Source organism: Schistocerca piceifrons, unplaced genomic scaffold, assembly GCF_021461385.2.
Source record: "Schistocerca piceifrons isolate TAMUIC-IGC-003096 unplaced genomic scaffold, iqSchPice1.1 HiC_scaffold_96, whole genome shotgun sequence".
NCBI lineage: Eukaryota > Metazoa > Arthropoda > Insecta > Orthoptera > Acrididae > Schistocerca > Schistocerca piceifrons.
Window position 1 is genome coordinate 26,451 of NW_025729234.1, and position 16,951 is coordinate 43,401.

Sequence of the window (16,951 nt, forward strand, 5' to 3'; positions counted from 1 at the left end):
CTCGCCGTCACTTGTGGCCGCGAATCATATTTTACGTAGTTTTCTGCAAGCGTCAGCGGAGCGTCAGTCGAGCTAAGTCGGGACAAGTCGCATAAGAGGAGCAATAAAATGTGCATTTCCGGTACCGGGAATCGAACCCAGGCCTCCTGGGCGAGAGCCAGGTATCCCAGCCACTAGACGACACCGGATAACGACACAAGCACTCCTCCAACAAACACGGCGAGCGCCCACCCGCTACTTGACGACAACTGCAAAAATTAACGTTTCCACTTCGTAGAACGGCATGCTCGGGACGCATCTCGTGGAGACGAACGCCAGCAATCATGAGACCAAACTGCGCCGGTGAATCCTGTTGTTACACCACGCACCACTGTGCTACGACAGTTTAAGAAACCGACGCTGCGCTTTTTCCTTCGCGGGAAATCAGTGCTCCTGTTTTCGAGACAGAAAACGTTGGCAGCGGTGGGATTCGAACCCACGCCTCCGAAGAGACTGGTGCCTGAAACCAGCGCCTTAGACCGCTCGGCCACGCTACCTACGCGACGCGGCGGTCACAGGAGCTGCGTTGTACCCCACGAGAACACACCGCAATGGCACAAAAACGAGAAGTAAAAATTGGCAGCGGTGGGATTCGAACCCACGCCTCCGAAGAGACTGGTGCCTTAAACCAGCGCCTTAGACCGCTCGGCCACGCTACCTACACCAGTGTTCCTGGCATTTGTAGAATGCAGTGCACGACACAGCTTCCTGATCTGCTGCGACTGGTTGCTCGAACATCGCACCTCGAACGACTGCCCTTTTCGAATAGAGATTAACTACACAGGCAGCTGCCAGCGCCCTGGTGCGGCGGCATCGCGTGTTTATAAGGAATCGGTAGTGCCACCTGCAGCCTGAGGAACATGAGCACAAAATCAGGAGGGCACCGTGATTTCAATCACTGGGTCACTATCGTCATTGCAGCGACAGCAAGGCAGAACTTTAAAAAGTGCCGTGACCCGGATTCGAGCCTGGGTTGTTGCGGCCACAACGCAATGTCCTGACCACTAGACGATCACGGCCACGGAGCCACCGCGGAATTCAACTCTCGCGACTGCAAGTGGCTGTGCACAGCAAAGCTCGGCCGACTGTGTCTCGCAACAGCTGTGTCAGACGCGGTCTCCATTATATGTATACTGGCAAACGAACGTGCCCGCGCTGATGGACACTGAGCAGAGTGGTTAGCTGCATTCAACCCCCGTGGCAATGTCTTGCAGTCCTCCAAGGTCTGTTGACCGCAGGTATGTGCCCGGATAAGAGGTGGACAGATGTCGCATCTCTCTCGCCGTCACTTGTGGCCGCGAATCATATTTTACGTAGTTTTCTGCAAGCGTCAGCGGAGCGTCAGTCGAGCTAAGTCGGGACAAGTCGCATAAGAGGAGCAATAAAATGTGCATTTCCGGTACCGGAATCGAACCCAGGCCTCCTGGGCGAGAGCCAGGTATCCCAGCCACTAGACGACACCGGATAACGACACAAGCACTCCTCCAACAAACACGGCGAGCGCCCACCGCTACTTGACGACAACTGCAAAAATTAACGTTTCCACTTCGTAGAACGGCATGCTCGGGACGCATCTCGTGGAGACGAACGCCAGCAATCATGAGACCAAACTGCGCCGGTGAATCCTGTTGTTACACCACGCACCACTGTGCTACGACAGTTTAAGAAACCGACGCTGCGCTTTTTCCTTCGCGGGAAATCAGTGCTCCTGTTTTCGAGACAGAAAACGTTGGCAGCGGTGGGATTCGAACCCACGCCTCCGAAGAGACTGGTGCCTGAAACCAGCGCCTTAGACCGCTCGGCCACGCTACCTACGCGACGCGGCGGTCACAGGAGCTGCGTTGTACCCCACGAGAACACACCGCAATGGCACAAAAACGAGAAGTAAAAATTGGCAGCGGTGGGATTCGAACCCACGCCTCCGAAGAGACTGGTGCCTTAAACCAGCGCCTTAGACCGCTCGGCCACGCTACCTACACCAGTGTTCCTGGCATTTGTAGAATGCAGTGCACGACACAGCTTCCTGATCTGCTGCGACTGGTTGCTCGAACATCGCACCTCGAACGACTGCCCTTTTCGAATAGAGATTAACTACACAGGCAGCTGCCAGCGCCCTGGTGCGGCGGCATCGCGTGTTTATAAGGAATCGGTAGTGCCACCTGCAGCCTGAGGAACATGAGCACAAAATCAGGAGGGCACCGTGATTTCAATCACTGGGTCACTATCGTCATTGCAGCGACAGCAAGGCAGAACTTTAAAAAGTGCCGTGACCCGGATTCGAGCCTGGGTTTGTTGCGGCCACAACGCAATGTCCTGACCACTAGACGATCACGGCCACGGAGCCACCGCGGAATTCAACTCTCGCGACTGCAAGTGGCTGTGCACAGCAAAGCTCGGCCGACTGTGTCTCGCAACAGCTGTGTCAGACGCGGTCTCCATTATATGTATACTGGCAAACGAACGTGCCCGCGCTGATGGACACTGAGCAGAGTGGTTAGCTGCATTCAACCCCCGTGGCAATGTCTTGCAGTCCTCCAAGTCTGTTGACCGCAGGTATGTGCCCGGATAAGAGGTGGACAGATGTCGCATCTCTCTCGCCGTCACTTGTGGCCGCGAATCATATTTTACGTAGTTTTCTGCAAGCGTCAGCGGAGCGTCAGTCGAGCTAAGTCGGGACAAGTCGCATAAGAGGAGCAATAAAATGTGCATTTCCGGTACCGGGAATCGAACCCAGGCCTCCTGGGCGAGAGCCAGGTATCCCAGCCACTAGACGACACCGGATAACGACACAAGCACTCCTCCAACAAACACGGCGAGCGCCCACCCGCTACTTGACGACAACTGCAAAAATTAACGTTTCCACTTCGTAGAACGGCATGCTCGGGACGCATCTCGTGGAGACGAACGCCAGCAATCATGAGACCAAACTGCGCCGGTGAATCCTGTTGTTACACCACGCACCACTGTGCTACGACAGTTTAAGAAACCGACGCTGCGCTTTTTCCTTCGCGGGAAATCAGTGCTCCTGTTTTCGAGACAGAAAAACGTTGGCAGCGGTGGGATTCGAACCCACGCCTCCGAAGAGACTGGTGCCTGAAACCAGCGCCTTAGACCGCTCGGCCACGCTACCTACGCGACGCGGCGGTCACAGGAGCTGCGTTGTACCCCACGAGAACACACCGCAATGGCACAAAAACGAGAAGTAAAAATTGGCAGCGGTGGGATTCGAACCCACGCCTCCGAAGAGACTGGTGCCTTAAACCAGCGCCTTAGACCGCTCGGCCACGCTACCTACACCAGTGTTCCTGGCATTTGTAGAATGCAGTGCACGACACAGCTTCCTGATCTGCTGCGACTGGTTGCTCGAACATCGCACCTCGAACGACTGCCCTTTTCGAATAGAGATTAACTACACAGGCAGCTGCCAGCGCCCTGGTGCGGCGGCATCGCGTGTTTATAAGGAATCGGTAGTGCCACCTGCAGCCTGAGGAACATGAGCACAAAATCAGGAGGGCACCGTGATTTCAATCACTGGGTCACTATCGTCATTGCAGCGACAGCAAGGCAGAACTTTAAAAAGTGCCGTGACCCGGATTCGAGCCTGGGTTGTTGCGGCCACAACGCAATGTCCTGACCACTAGACGATCACGGCCACGGAGCCACCGCGGAATTCAACTCTCGCGACTGCAAGTGGCTGTGCACAGCAAAGCTCGGCCGACTGTGTCTCGCAACAGCTGTGTCAGACGCGGTCTCCATTATATGTATACTGGCAAACGAACGTGCCCGCGCTGATGGACACTGAGCAGAGTGGTTAGCTGCATTCAACCCCCGTGGCAATGTCTTGCAGTCCTCCAAGTCTGTTGACCGCAGGTATGTGCCCGGATAAGAGGTGGACAGATGTCGCATCTCTCTCGCCGTCACTTGTGGCCGCGAATCATATTTTACGTAGTTTTCTGCAAGCGTCAGCGGAGCGTCAGTCGAGCTAAGTCGGGACAAGTCGCATAAGAGGAGCAATAAAATGTGCATTTCCGGTACCGGGAATCGAACCCAGGCCTCCTGGGGCGAGAGCCAGGTATCCCAGCCACTAGACGACACCGGATAACGACACAAGCACTCCTCCAACAAACACGGCGAGCGCCCACCCGCTACTTGACGACAACTGCAAAAATTAACGTTTCCACTTCGTAGAACGGCATGCTCGGGACGCATCTCGTGGAGACGAACGCCAGCAATCATGAGACCAAACTGCGCCGGTGAATCCTGTTGTTACACCACGCACCACTGTGCTACGACAGTTTAAGAAACCGACGCTGCGCTTTTTCCTTCGCGGGAAATCAGTGCTCCTGTTTTCGAGACAGAAAACGTTGGCAGCGGTGGGATTCGAACCCACGCCTCCGAAGAGACTGGTGCCTGAAACCAGCGCCTTAGACCGCTCGGCCACGCTACCTACGCGACGCGGCGGTCACAGGAGCTGCGTTGTACCCCACGAGAAACACACCGCAATGGCACAAAAACGAGAAGTAAAAATTGGCAGCGGTGGGATTCGAACCCACGCCTCCGAAGAGACTGGTGCCTTAAACCAGCGCCTTAGACCGCTCGGCCACGCTACCTACACCAGTGTTCCTGGCATTTGTAGAATGCAGTGCACGACACAGCTTCCTGATCTGCTGCGACTGGTTGCTCGAACATCGCACCTCGAACGACTGCCCTTTTCGAATAGAGATTAACTACACAGGCAGCTGCCAGCGCCCTGGTGCGGCGGCATCGCGTGTTTATAAGGAATCGGTAGTGCCACCTGCAGCCTGAGGAACATGAGCACAAAATCAGGAGGGCACCGTGATTTCAATCACTGGGTCACTATCGTCATTGCAGCGACAGCAAGGCAGAACTTTAAAAAGTGCCGTGACCCGGATTCGAGCCTGGGTTGTTGCGGCCACAACGCAATGTCCTGACCACTAGACGATCACGGCCACGGAGCCACCGCGGAATTCAACTCTCGCGACTGCAAGTGGCTGTGCACAGCAAAGCTCGGCCGACTGTGTCTCGCAACAGCTGTGTCAGACGCGGTCTCCATTATATGTATACTGGCAAACGAACGTGCCCGCGCTGATGGACACTGAGCAGAGTGGTTAGCTGCATTCAACCCCCGTGGCAATGTCTTGCAGTCCTCCAAGTCTGTTGACCGCAGGTATGTGCCCGGATAAGAGGTGGACAGATGTCGCATCTCTCTCGCCGTCACTTGTGGCCGCGAATCATATTTTACGTAGTTTTCTGCAAGCGTCAGCGGAGCGTCAGTCGAGCTAAGTCGGGACAAGTCGCATAAGAGGAGCAATAAAATGTGCATTTCCGGTACCGGGAATCGAACCCAGGCCTCCTGGGCGAGAGCCAGGTATCCCAGCCACTAGACGACACCGGATAACGACACAAGCACTCCTCCAACAAACACGGCGAGCGCCACCCGCTACTTGACGACAAACTGCAAAAATTAACGTTTCCACTTCGTAGAACGGCATGCTCGGGACGCATCTCGTGGAGACGAACGCCAGCAATCATGAGACCAAACTGCGCCGGTGAATCCTGTTGTTACACCCACGCACCACTGTGCTACGACAGTTTAAGAAACCGACGCTGCGCTTTTTCCTTCGCGGGAAATCAGTGCTCCTGTTTTCGAGACAGAAAACGTTGGCAGCGGTGGGATTCGAACCCACGCCTCCGAAGAGACTGGTGCCTGAAACCAGCGCCTTAGACCGCTCGGCCACGCTACCTACGCGACGCGGCGGTCACAGGAGCTGCGTTGTACCCCACGAGAACACACCGCAATGGCACAAAAACGAGAAGTAAAAATTGGCAGCGGTGGGATTCGAACCCACGCCTCCGAAGAGACTGGTGCCTTAAACCAGCGCCTTAGACCGCTCGGCCACGCTACCTACACCAGTGTTCCTGCATTTGTAGAATGCAGTGCACGACACAGCTTCCTGATCTGCTGCGACTGGTTGCTCGAACATCGCACCTCGAACGACTGCCCTTTTCGAATAGAGATTAACTACACAGGCAGCTGCCAGCGCCCTGGTGCGGCGGCATCGCGTGTTTATAAGGAATCGGTAGTGCCACCTGCAGCCTGAGGAACATGAGCACAAAATCAGGAGGGCACCGTGATTTCAATCACTGGGTCACTATCGTCATTGCAGCGACAGCAAGGCAGAACTTTAAAAAGTGCCGTGACCCGGATTCGAGCCTGGGTTGTTGCGGCCACAACGCAATGTCCTGACCACTAGACGATCACGGCCACGGAGCCACCGCGGAATTCAACTCTCGCGACTGCAAGTGGCTGTGCACAGCAAAGCTCGGCCGACTGTGTCTCGCAACAGCTGTGTCAGACGCGGTCTCCATTATATGTATACTGGCAAACGAACGTGCCCGCGCTGATGGACACTGAGCAGAGTGGTTAGCTGCATTCAACCCCCCGTGGCAATGTCTTGCAGTCCTCCAAGTCTGGTTGACCGCAGGTATGTGCCCGGATAAGAGGTGGACAGATGTCGCATCTCTCTCGCCGTCACTTGTGGCCGCGAATCATATTTTACGTAGTTTTCTGCAAGCGTCAGCGGAGCGTCAGTCGAGCTAAGTCGGGACAAGTCGCATAAGAGGAGCAATAAAATGTGCATTTCCGGTACCGGGAATCGAACCCAGGCCTCCTGGGCGAGAGCCAGGTATCCCAGCCACTAGACGACACCGGATAACGACACAAGCACTCCTCCAACAAACACGGCGAGCGCCCACCCGCTACTTGACGACAACTGCAAAAATTAACGTTTCCACTTCGTAGAACGGCATGCTCGGGACGCATCTCGTGGAGACGAACGCCAGCAATCATGAGACCAAACTGCGCCGGTGAATCCTGTTGTTACACCACGCACCACTGTGCTACGACAGTTTAAGAAACCGACGCTGCGCTTTTTCCTTCGCGGGAAATCAGTGCTCCTGTTTTCGAGACAGAAAACGTTGGCAGCGGTGGGATTCGAACCCACGCCTCCGAAGAGACTGGTGCCTGAAACCAGCGCCTTAGACCGCTCGGCCACGCTACCTACGCGACGCGGCGGTCACAGGAGCTGCGTTGTACCCCACGAGAACACACCGCAATGGCACAAAAACGAGAAGTAAAAATTGGCAGCGGTGGGATTCGAACCCACGCCTCCGAAGAGACTGGTGCCTTAAACCAGCGCCTTAGACCGCTCGGCCACGCTACCTACACCAGTGTTCCTGGCATTTGTAGAATGCAGTGCACGACACAGCTTCCTGATCTGCTGCGACTGGTTGCTCGAACATCGCACCTCGAACGACTGCCTTTTCGAATAGAGATTAACTACACAGGCAGCTGCCAGCGCCCTGGTGCGGCGGCATCGCGTGTTTATAAGGAATCGGTAGTGCCACCTGCAGCCTGAGGAACATGAGCACAAAATCAGGAGGGCACCGTGATTTCAATCACTGGGTCACTATCGTCATTGCAGCGACAGCAAGGCAGAACTTTAAAAAGTGCCGTGACCCGGATTCGAGCCTGGGTTGTTGCGGCCACAACGCAATGTCCTGACCACTAGACGATCACGGCCACGGAGCCACCGCGGAATTCAACTCTCGCGACTGCAAGTGGCTGTGCACAGCAAAGCTCGGCCGACTGTGTCTCGCAACAGCTGTGTCAGACGCGGTCTCCATTATATGTATACTGGCAAACGAACGTGCCCGCGCTGATGGACACTGAGCAGAGTGGTTAGCTGCATTCAACCCCCGTGGCAATGTCTTGCAGTCCTCCAAGTCTGTTGACCGCAGGTATGTGCCCGGATAAGAGGTGGACAGATGTCGCATCTCTCTCGCCGTCACTTGTGGCCGCGAATCATATTTTACGTAGTTTTCTGCAAGCGTCAGCGGAGCGTCAGTCGAGCTAAGTCGGGACAAGTCGCATAAGAGGAGCAATAAAATGTGCATTTCCGGTACCGGGAATCGAACCCAGGCCTCCTGGGCGAGAGCCAGGTATCCCAGCCACTAGACGACACCGGATAACGACACAAGCACTCCTCCAACAAACACGGCGAGCGCCCACCCGCTACTTGACGACAACTGCAAAAATTAACGTTTCCACTTCGTAGAACGGCATGCTCGGGACGCATCTCGTGGAGACGAACGCCAGCAATCATGAGACCAAACTGCGCCGGTGAATCCTGTTGTTACACCACGCACCACTGTGCTACGACAGTTTAAGAAACCGACGCTGCGCTTTTTCCTTCGCGGGAAATCAGTGCTCCTGTTTTCGAGACAGAAAACGTTGGCAGCGGTGGGATTCGAACCCACGCCTCCGAAGAGACTGGTGCCTGAAACCAGCGCCTTAGACCGCTCGGCCACGCTACCTACGCGACGCGGCGGTCACAGGAGCTGCGTTGTACCCCACGAGAACACACCGCAATGGCACAAAAACGAGAAGTAAAAATTGGCAGCGGTGGGATTCGAACCCCACGCCTCCGAAGAGACTGGTGCCTTAAACCAGCGCCTTAGACCGCTCGGCCACGCTACCTACACCAGTGTTCCTGGCATTTGTAGAATGCAGTGCACGACACAGCTTCCTGATCTGCTGCGACTGGTTGCTCGAACATCGCACCTCGAACGACTGCCCTTTTCGAATAGAGATTAACTACACAGGCAGCTGCCAGCGCCCTGGTGCGGCGGCATCGCGTGTTTATAAGGAATCGGTAGTGCCACCTGCAGCCTGAGGAACATGAGCACAAAATCAGGAGGGCACCGTGATTTCAATCACTGGGTCACTATCGTCATTGCAGCGACAGCAAGGCAGAACTTTAAAAAGTGCCGTGACCCGGATTCGAGCCTGGGTTGTTGCGGCCACAACGCAATGTCCTGACCACTAGACGATCACGGCCACGGAGCCACCGCGGAATTCAACTCTCGCGACTGCAAGTGGCTGTGCACAGCAAAGCTCGGCCGACTGTGTCTCGCAACAGCTGTGTCAGACGCGGTCTCCATTATATGTATACTGGCAAACGAACGTGCCCCGCGCTGATGGGACACTGAGCAGAGTGGTTAGCTGCATTCAACCCCCGTGGCAATGTCTTGCAGTCCTCCAAGTCTGTTGACCGCAGGTATGTGCCCGGATAAGAGGTGGACAGATGTCGCATCTCTCTCGCCGTCACTTGTGGCCGCGAATCATATTTTACGTAGTTTTCTGCAAGCGTCAGCGGAGCGTCAGTCGAGCTAAGTCGGGACAAGTCGCATAAGAGGAGCAATAAAATGTGCATTTCCGGTACCGGGAATCGAACCCAGGCCTCCTGGGCGAGAGCCAGGTATCCCAGCCACTAGACGACACCGGATAACGACACAAGCACTCCTCCAACAAACACGGCGAGCGCCCACCCGCTACTTGACGACAACTGCAAAAATTAACGTTTCCACTTCGTAGAACGGCATGCTCGGGACGCATCTCGTGGAGACGAACGCCAGCAATCATGAGACCAAACTGCGCCGGTGAATCCTGTTGTTACACCACGCACCACTGTGCTACGACAGTTTAAGAAACCGACGCTGCGCTTTTTCCTTCGCGGGAAATCAGTGCTCCTGTTTTCGAGACAGAAAACGTTGGCAGCGGTGGGATTCGAACCCACGCCTCCGAAGAGACTGGTGCCTGAAACCAGCGCCTTAGACCGCTCGGCCACGCTACCTACGCGACGCGGCGGTCACAGGAGCTGCGTTGTACCCCACGAGAACACACCGCAATGGCACAAAAACGAGAAGTAAAAATTGGCAGCGGTGGGATTCGAACCCACGCCTCCGAAGAGACTGGTGCCTTAAACCAGCGCCTTAGACCGCTCGGCCACGCTACCTACACCAGTGTTCCTGGCATTTGTAGAATGCAGTGCACGACACAGCTTCCTGATCTGCTGCGACTGGTTGCTCGAACATCGCACCTCGAACGACTGCCCTTTTCGAATAGAGATTAACTACACAGGCAGCTGCCAGCGCCCTGTGCGGCGGCATCGCGTGTTTATAAGGAATCGGTAGTGCCACCTGCAGCCTGAGGAACATGAGCACAAAATCAGGAGGGCACCGTGATTTCAATCACTGGGGTCACTATCGTCATTGCAGCGACAGCAAGGCAGAACTTTAAAAAGTGCCGTGACCCGGATTCGAGCCTGGGTTGTTGCGGCCACAACGCAATGTCCTGACCACTAGACGATCACGGCCACGGAGCCACCGCGGAATTCAACTCTCGCGACTGCAAGTGGCTGTGCACAGCAAAGCTCGGCCGACTGTGTCTCGCAACAGCTGTGTCAGACGCGGTCTCCATTATATGTATACTGGCAAACGAACGTGCCCGCGCTGATGGACACTGAGCAGAGTGGTTAGCTGCATTCAACCCCCGTGGCAATGTCTTGCAGTCCTCCAAGTCTGTTGACCGCAGGTATGTGCCCGGATAAGAGGTGGACAGATGTCGCATCTCTCTCGCCGTCACTTGTGGCCGCGAATCATATTTTACGTAGTTTTCTGCAAGCGTCAGCGGAGCGTCAGTCGAGCTAAGTCGGGACAAGTCGCATAAGAGGAGCAATAAAATGTGCATTTCCGGTACCGGGAATCGAACCCAGGCCTCCTGGGCGAGAGCCAGGTATCCCAGCCACTAGACGACACCGGATAACGACACAAGCACTCCTCCAACAAACACGGCGAGCGCCCACCCGCTACTTGACGACAACTGCAAAAATTAACGTTTCCACTTCGTAGAACGGCATGCTCGGGACGCATCTCGTGGAGACGAACGCCAGCAATCATGAGACCAAACTGCGCCGGTGAATCCTGTTGTTACACCACGCACCACTGTGCTACGACAGTTTAAGAAACCGACGCTGCGCTTTTTCCTTCGCGGGAAATCAGTGCTCCTGTTTTCGAGACAGAAAACGTTGGCAGCGGTGGGATTCGAACCCACGCCTCCGAAGAGACTGGTGCCTGAAACCAGCGCCTTAGACCGCTCGGCCACGCTACCTACGCGACGCGGCGGTCACAGGAGCTGCGTTGTACCCCACGAGAACACACCGCAATGGCACAAAAACGAGAAGTAAAAATTGGCAGCGGTGGGATTCGAACCCACGCCTCCGAAGAGACTGGTGCCTTAAACCAGCGCCTTAGACCGCTCGGCCACGCTACCTACACAGTGTTCCTGGCATTTGTAGAATGCAGTGCACGACACAGCTTCCTGATCTGCTGCGACTGGTTGCTCGAACATCGCACCTCGAACGACTGCCCTTTTCGCATAGAGATTAACTACACAGGCAGCTGCCAGCGCCCTGGTGCGGCGGCATCGGCGTGTTTATAAGGAATCGGTAGTGCCACCTGCAGCCTGAGGAACATGAGCACAAAATCAGGAGGGCACCGTGATTTCAATCACTGGGTCACTATCGTCATTGCAGCGACAGCAAGGCAGAACTTTAAAAAGTGCCGTGACCCGGATTCGAGCCTGGGTTGTTGCGGCCACAACGCAATGTCCTGACCACTAGACGATCACGGCCACGGAGCCACCGCGGAATTCAACTCTCGCGACTGCAAGTGGCTGTGCACAGCAAAGCTCGGCCGACTGTGTCTCGCAACAGCTGTGTCAGACGCGGTCTCCATTATATGTATACTGGCAAACGAACGTGCCCGCGCTGATGGACACTGAGCAGAGTGGTTAGCTGCATTCAACCCCCGTGGCAATGTCTTGCAGTCCTCCAAGTCTGTTGACCGCAGGTATGTGCCCGGATAAGAGGTGGACAGATGTTCGCATCTCTCTCGCCGTCACTTGTGGCCGCGAATCATATTTTACGTAGTTTTCTGCAAGCGTCAGCGGAGCGTCAGTCGAGCTAAGTCGGGACAAGTCGCATAAGAGGAGCAATAAAATGTGCATTTCCGGTACCGGGAATCGAACCCAGGCCTCCTGGGCGAGAGCCAGGTATCCCAGCCACTAGACGACACCGGATAACGACACAAGCACTCCTCCAACAAACACGGCGAGCGCCCACCCGCTACTTGACGACAACTGCAAAAATTAACGTTTCCACTTCGTAGAACGGCATGCTCGGGACGCATCTCGTGGAGACGAACGCCAGCAATCATGAGACCAAACTGCGCCGGTGAATCCTGTTGTTACACCACGCACCACTGTGCTACGACAGTTTAAGAAACCGACGCTGCGCTTTTTCCTTCGCGGGAAACTCAGTGCTCCTGTTTTCGAGACAGAAAACGTTGGCAGCGGTGGGATTCGAACCCACGCCTCCGAAGAGACTGGTGCCTGAAAACCAGCGCCTTAGACCGCTCGGCCACGCTACCTACGCGACGCGGCGGTCACAGGAGCTGCGTTGTACCCCACGAGAACACACCGCAATGGCACAAAAACGAGAAGTAAAAATTGGCAGCGGTGGGATTCGAACCCACGCCTCCGAAGAGACTGGTGCCTTAAACCAGCGCCTTAGACCGCTCGGCCACGCTACAATTTTGCCGAAAATGGTCGGTGGCATTGCAATAGGAACACGTTTGCGGCTGACCACTATACGAAATAAAAGCCCGGTGGCCGGCCATAACCAAAAACGAGGGAACGTGCTTCCTCACAATCATTTTGACACTACGAATACCGTTCTCAACTTGATAGATATAAGCGGAAGACCACTTTTCTTTCGTAATTGACAAAACTGTGCCATAAGGCATAAGGCTACGAGCTATAGTCTCATTCCTGGTTTCAAACGGAAGATTGAATACTCTAACGTTACGGATACCAAATCCAGCATTCGACACAGTAACATTACTAATTGTCCCATCAGAGTGCTTGAATTTTCGTACACCACCGTTTTCACTTACGAGAGCATCGCACAATTCCGGACATTTTAATTTAACAAACAAAGAGTTCAAGAACGCGTCTAATTGCAATCCTAACACATCACTTTCAGGAATTTTCAAGTCATTTTTCATTCACGAATGAATTTCGAAAGCAGACGGTCGGGTGACGTTTCTATCAAATTCGCACTGGATATTATTATCTCGGTCTTCAGAATCCATGTTAACTTACAGTTCAGCTGACTACAGCAGCGAAGAAACAGGCACCGCGATGAACCGCCGCCGACTGCGAAGCACACGTAAACACCGCCCGACACGCCGGAGCGAGCGCGCGATGTGTTCGGGCCCACGCCTCCGAAGAGACTGGTGCCTTAAACCAGCGCCTTAGACCGCTCGGCCACGCTACCTACACCAGTGTTCCTGGCATTTGTAGAATGCAGTGCACGACACAGCTTCCTGATCTGCTGCGACTGGTTGCTCGAACATCGCACCTCGAACGACTGCCCTTTTCGCATAGAGATTAACTACACAGGCAGCTGCCAGCGCCCTGGTGCGGGCGGCATCGCGTGTTTATAAGGAATCGGTAGTGCCACCTGCAGCCTGAGGAACATGAGCACAAAATCAGGAGGGCACCGTGATTTCAATCACTGGGTCACTATCGTCATTGCAGCGACAGCAAGGCAGAACTTTAAAAAGTGCCGTGACCCGGGATTCGAGCCTGGGTTGTTGCGGCCACAACGCAATGTCCTGACCACTAGACGATCACGGCCACGGAGCCACCGCGGAATTCAACTCTCGCGACTGCAAGTGGCTGTGCACAGCAAAGCTCGGCCGACTGTGTCTCGCAACAGCTGTGTCAGACGCGGTCTCCCATTATATGTATACTGGCAAACGAACGTGCCCGCGCTGATGGACACTGAGCAGAGTGGTTAGCTGCATTCAACCCCCGTGGCAATGTCTTGCAGTCCTCCAAGTCTGTTGACCGCAGGTATGTGCCCGGATAAGAGGTGGACAGATGTCGCATCTCTCTCGCCGTCACTTGTGGCCGCGAATCATATTTTAACGTAGTTTTCTGCAAGCGTCAGCGGAGCGTCAGTCGAGCTAAGTCGGGACAAGTCGCATAAGAGGAGCAATAAAATGTGCATTTCCGGTACCGGGAATCGAACCCAGGCCTCCTGGGCGAGAGCCAGGTATCCCAGCCACTAGACGACACCGGGATAACGACACAAGCACTCCTCCAACAAACACGGCGAGCGCCCACCCGCTACTTGACGACAACTGCAAAAATTAACGTTTCCACTTCGTAGAACGGCATGCTCGGACGCATCTCGTGGAGACGAACGCCAGCAATCATGAGACCAAACTGCGCCGGGTGAATCCTGTTGTTACACCACGCACCACTGTGCTACGACAGTTTAAGAAACCGACGCTGCGCTTTTTCCTTCGCGGGAAATCAGTGCTCCTGTTTTCGAGACAGAAAACGTTGGCAGCGGTGGGATTCGAACCCACGCCTCCGAAGAGACTGGTGCCTGAAACCAGCGCCTTAGACCGCTCGGCCACGCTACCTACGCGACGCGGCGGTCACAGGAGCTGCGTTGTACCCCACGAGAACACACCCGCAATGGCACAAAAACGAGAAGTAAAAATTGGCAGCGGTGGGATTCGAACCCACGCCTCCGAAGAGACTGGTGCCTTAAACCAGCGCCTTAGACCGCTCGGCCACGCTACAATTTTGCCGAAAATGGTCGGTGGCATTGCAATAGGAACACGTTTGCGGCTGACCACTATACGAAATAAAAGCCCGGTGGCCGGCCATAACCAAAAACGAGGGAACGTGCTTCCTCACAATCATTTTGACACTACGAATACCGTTCTCAACTTGATAGATATAAGCGGAAGACCACTTTTCTTTCGTAATTGACAAAACTGTGCCATAAGGCATAAGGCTACGAGCTATAGTCTCATTCCTGGTTTCAAACGGAAGATTGAATACTCTAACGTTACGGATACCAAATCCAGCATTCGACACAGTAACATTACTAATTGTCCCATCAGAGTGCTTGAATTTTCGTACACCACCGTTTTCACTTACGAGAGCATCGCACAATTCCGGACATTTTAATTTAACAAACAAAGAGTTCAAGAACGCGTCTAATTGCAATCCTAACACATCACTTTCAGGAATTTTCAAGTCATTTTTCATTCACGAATGAATTTCGAAAGCAGACGGTCGGGTGACGTTTCTATCAAATTCGCACTGGATATTATTATCTCGGTCTTCAGAATCCATGTTAACTTACAGTTCAGCTGACTACAGCAGCGAAGAAACAGGCACCGCGATGAACCGCCGCCGACTGCGAAGCACACGTAAACACCGCCCGACACGCCGGAGCGAGCGCGCGATGTGTTCGGGCCCACGCCTCCGAAGAGACTGGTGCCTTAAACCAGCGCCTTAGACCGCTCGGCCACGCTACCTACACCAGGTGTTCCTGGCATTTGTAGAATGCAGTGCACGACACAGCTTCCTGATCTGCTGCGGACTGGTTGCTCGAACATCGCACCTCGAACGACTGCCCTTTTCGCATAGAGATTAACTACACAGGCAGCTGCCAGCGCCCTGGTGCGGCGGCATCGCGTGTTTATAAGGAATCGGTAGTGCCACCTGCAGCCTGAGGAACATGAGCACAAAATCAGGAGGGCACCGTGATTTCAATCACTGGGTCACTATCGTCATTGCAGCGACAGCAAGGCAGAACTTTAAAAAGTGCCGTGACCCGGATTCGAGCCTGGGTTGTTGCGGCCACAACGCAATGTCCTGACCACTAGACGATCACGGCCACGGAGCCACCGCGGAATTCAACTCTCGCGACTGCAAGTGGCTGTGCACAGCAAAGCTCGGCCGACTGTGTCTCGCAACAGCTGTGTCAGACGCGGTCTCCATTATATGTATACTGGCAAACGAACGTGCCCGCGCTGATGGACACTGAGCAGAGTGGTTAGCTGCATTCAAACCCCCGTGGCAATGTCTTGCAGTCCTCCAAGTCTGTTGACCGCAGGTATGTGCCCGGATAAGAGGTGGACAGATGTCGCATCTCTCTCGCCGTCACTTGTGGCCGCGAATCATATTTTACGTAGTTTTCTGCAAGCGTCAGCGGAGCGTCAGTCGAGCTAAGTCGGGACAAGTCGCATAAGAGGAGCAATAAAATGTGCATTTCCGGTACCGGGAATCGAACCCAGGCCTCCTGGGCGAGAGCCAGGTATCCAGCCACTAGACGACACCGGATAACGACACAAGCACTCCTCCAACAAACACGGCGAGCGCCCACCCGCTACTTGACGACAACTGCAAAAATTAACGTTTCCACTTCGTAGAACGGCATGCTCGGGACGCATCTCGTGGAGACGAACGCCAGCAATCATGAGACCAAACTGCGCCGGTGAATCCTGTTGTTACACCACGCACCACTGTGCTACGACAGTTTAAGAAACCGACGCTGCGCTTTTTCCTTCGCGGGAAATCAGTGCTCCTGTTTTCGAGACAGAAAACGTTGGCAGCGGTGGGATTCGAACCCACGCCTCCGAAGAGACTGGTGCCTGAAACCAGCGCCTTAGACCGCTCGGCCACGCTACCTACGCGACGCGGCGGTCACAGGAGCTGCGTTGTACCCCACGAGAACACACCGCAATGGCACAAAAACGAGAAGTAAAAATTGGCAGCGGTGGGATTCGAACCCACGCCTCCGAAGAGACTGGTGCCTTTAAACCAGCGCCTTAGACCGCTCGGCCACGCTACAATTTTGCCGAAAATGGTCGGTGGCATTGCAATAGGAACACGTTTTGCGGCTGACCACTATACGAAATAAAAGCCCGGTGGCCGGCCATAACCAAAAAACGAGGGAACGTGCTTCCTCACAATCATTTTGACACTACGAATACCGTTCTCAACTTGATAGATATAAGCGGAAGACCACTTTTCTTTCGTAATTGACAAAACTGTGCCATAAGGCATAAGGCTACGAGCTATAGTCTCATTCCTGGTTTCAAACGGAAGATTGAATAC

The 16,951-nt window shown here is 54.5% G+C and overlaps 32 non-coding genes across 32 annotated transcripts; all 32 read right to left on the reverse strand.

Annotated features, from left to right (window-relative positions):
* Positions 1–116: 116 nt before the first annotated feature.
* On the reverse strand, positions 117–188 carry Trnae-cuc. The gene has a single exon. It is a non-coding gene; the product is annotated as a tRNA-Glu (tRNA).
* A 266-nt stretch (positions 189–454) lies between these two features.
* Positions 455–536, reverse strand: Trnal-cag. The gene has a single exon. It is a non-coding gene; the product is annotated as a tRNA-Leu (tRNA).
* An 80-nt stretch (positions 537–616) lies between these two features.
* On the reverse strand, positions 617–698 carry Trnal-aag. The gene has a single exon. It is a non-coding gene; the product is annotated as a tRNA-Leu (tRNA).
* A 1,071-nt stretch (positions 699–1,769) lies between these two features.
* Trnal-cag lies at positions 1,770–1,851 on the reverse strand. Its single transcript has one exon. It is a non-coding gene; the product is annotated as a tRNA-Leu (tRNA).
* Positions 1,852–1,931: 80 nt separating this feature from the next.
* Positions 1,932–2,013, reverse strand: Trnal-aag. Its single transcript has one exon. It is a non-coding gene; the product is annotated as a tRNA-Leu (tRNA).
* A 735-nt stretch (positions 2,014–2,748) lies between these two features.
* Positions 2,749–2,820, reverse strand: Trnae-cuc. Its single transcript has one exon. It is a non-coding gene; the product is annotated as a tRNA-Glu (tRNA).
* Positions 2,821–3,087: 267 nt separating this feature from the next.
* On the reverse strand, positions 3,088–3,169 carry Trnal-cag. The gene has a single exon. It is a non-coding gene; the product is annotated as a tRNA-Leu (tRNA).
* An 80-nt stretch (positions 3,170–3,249) lies between these two features.
* Trnal-aag lies at positions 3,250–3,331 on the reverse strand. Its single transcript has one exon. It is a non-coding gene; the product is annotated as a tRNA-Leu (tRNA).
* A 1,073-nt stretch (positions 3,332–4,404) lies between these two features.
* On the reverse strand, positions 4,405–4,486 carry Trnal-cag. Its single transcript has one exon. It is a non-coding gene; the product is annotated as a tRNA-Leu (tRNA).
* Positions 4,487–4,567: 81 nt separating this feature from the next.
* Positions 4,568–4,649, reverse strand: Trnal-aag. Its single transcript has one exon. It is a non-coding gene; the product is annotated as a tRNA-Leu (tRNA).
* Positions 4,650–5,383: 734 nt separating this feature from the next.
* Positions 5,384–5,455, reverse strand: Trnae-cuc. The gene has a single exon. It is a non-coding gene; the product is annotated as a tRNA-Glu (tRNA).
* A 267-nt stretch (positions 5,456–5,722) lies between these two features.
* Positions 5,723–5,804, reverse strand: Trnal-cag. The gene has a single exon. It is a non-coding gene; the product is annotated as a tRNA-Leu (tRNA).
* An 80-nt stretch (positions 5,805–5,884) lies between these two features.
* Positions 5,885–5,966, reverse strand: Trnal-aag. The gene has a single exon. It is a non-coding gene; the product is annotated as a tRNA-Leu (tRNA).
* A 735-nt stretch (positions 5,967–6,701) lies between these two features.
* On the reverse strand, positions 6,702–6,773 carry Trnae-cuc. Its single transcript has one exon. It is a non-coding gene; the product is annotated as a tRNA-Glu (tRNA).
* A 266-nt stretch (positions 6,774–7,039) lies between these two features.
* Positions 7,040–7,121, reverse strand: Trnal-cag. Its single transcript has one exon. It is a non-coding gene; the product is annotated as a tRNA-Leu (tRNA).
* Positions 7,122–7,201: 80 nt separating this feature from the next.
* Positions 7,202–7,283, reverse strand: Trnal-aag. Its single transcript has one exon. It is a non-coding gene; the product is annotated as a tRNA-Leu (tRNA).
* A 733-nt stretch (positions 7,284–8,016) lies between these two features.
* Positions 8,017–8,088, reverse strand: Trnae-cuc. The gene has a single exon. It is a non-coding gene; the product is annotated as a tRNA-Glu (tRNA).
* A 266-nt stretch (positions 8,089–8,354) lies between these two features.
* Trnal-cag lies at positions 8,355–8,436 on the reverse strand. Its single transcript has one exon. It is a non-coding gene; the product is annotated as a tRNA-Leu (tRNA).
* An 80-nt stretch (positions 8,437–8,516) lies between these two features.
* Positions 8,517–8,599, reverse strand: Trnal-aag. The gene has a single exon. It is a non-coding gene; the product is annotated as a tRNA-Leu (tRNA).
* Positions 8,600–9,335: 736 nt separating this feature from the next.
* Positions 9,336–9,407, reverse strand: Trnae-cuc. The gene has a single exon. It is a non-coding gene; the product is annotated as a tRNA-Glu (tRNA).
* Positions 9,408–9,673: 266 nt separating this feature from the next.
* Trnal-cag lies at positions 9,674–9,755 on the reverse strand. Its single transcript has one exon. It is a non-coding gene; the product is annotated as a tRNA-Leu (tRNA).
* An 80-nt stretch (positions 9,756–9,835) lies between these two features.
* Positions 9,836–9,917, reverse strand: Trnal-aag. Its single transcript has one exon. It is a non-coding gene; the product is annotated as a tRNA-Leu (tRNA).
* A 734-nt stretch (positions 9,918–10,651) lies between these two features.
* Positions 10,652–10,723, reverse strand: Trnae-cuc. Its single transcript has one exon. It is a non-coding gene; the product is annotated as a tRNA-Glu (tRNA).
* A 266-nt stretch (positions 10,724–10,989) lies between these two features.
* Positions 10,990–11,071, reverse strand: Trnal-cag. The gene has a single exon. It is a non-coding gene; the product is annotated as a tRNA-Leu (tRNA).
* An 80-nt stretch (positions 11,072–11,151) lies between these two features.
* Positions 11,152–11,233, reverse strand: Trnal-aag. The gene has a single exon. It is a non-coding gene; the product is annotated as a tRNA-Leu (tRNA).
* A 735-nt stretch (positions 11,234–11,968) lies between these two features.
* Positions 11,969–12,040, reverse strand: Trnae-cuc. The gene has a single exon. It is a non-coding gene; the product is annotated as a tRNA-Glu (tRNA).
* A 430-nt stretch (positions 12,041–12,470) lies between these two features.
* On the reverse strand, positions 12,471–12,560 carry Trnal-aag. Its single transcript has one exon. It is a non-coding gene; the product is annotated as a tRNA-Leu (tRNA).
* Positions 12,561–14,375: 1,815 nt separating this feature from the next.
* On the reverse strand, positions 14,376–14,457 carry Trnal-cag. Its single transcript has one exon. It is a non-coding gene; the product is annotated as a tRNA-Leu (tRNA).
* An 81-nt stretch (positions 14,458–14,538) lies between these two features.
* On the reverse strand, positions 14,539–14,628 carry Trnal-aag. Its single transcript has one exon. It is a non-coding gene; the product is annotated as a tRNA-Leu (tRNA).
* A 1,475-nt stretch (positions 14,629–16,103) lies between these two features.
* Positions 16,104–16,174, reverse strand: Trnae-cuc. Its single transcript has one exon. It is a non-coding gene; the product is annotated as a tRNA-Glu (tRNA).
* Positions 16,175–16,440: 266 nt separating this feature from the next.
* Positions 16,441–16,522, reverse strand: Trnal-cag. Its single transcript has one exon. It is a non-coding gene; the product is annotated as a tRNA-Leu (tRNA).
* Positions 16,523–16,602: 80 nt separating this feature from the next.
* Trnaf-aaa lies at positions 16,603–16,693 on the reverse strand. The gene has a single exon. It is a non-coding gene; the product is annotated as a tRNA-Phe (tRNA).
* Positions 16,694–16,951: the final 258 nt, after the last annotated feature.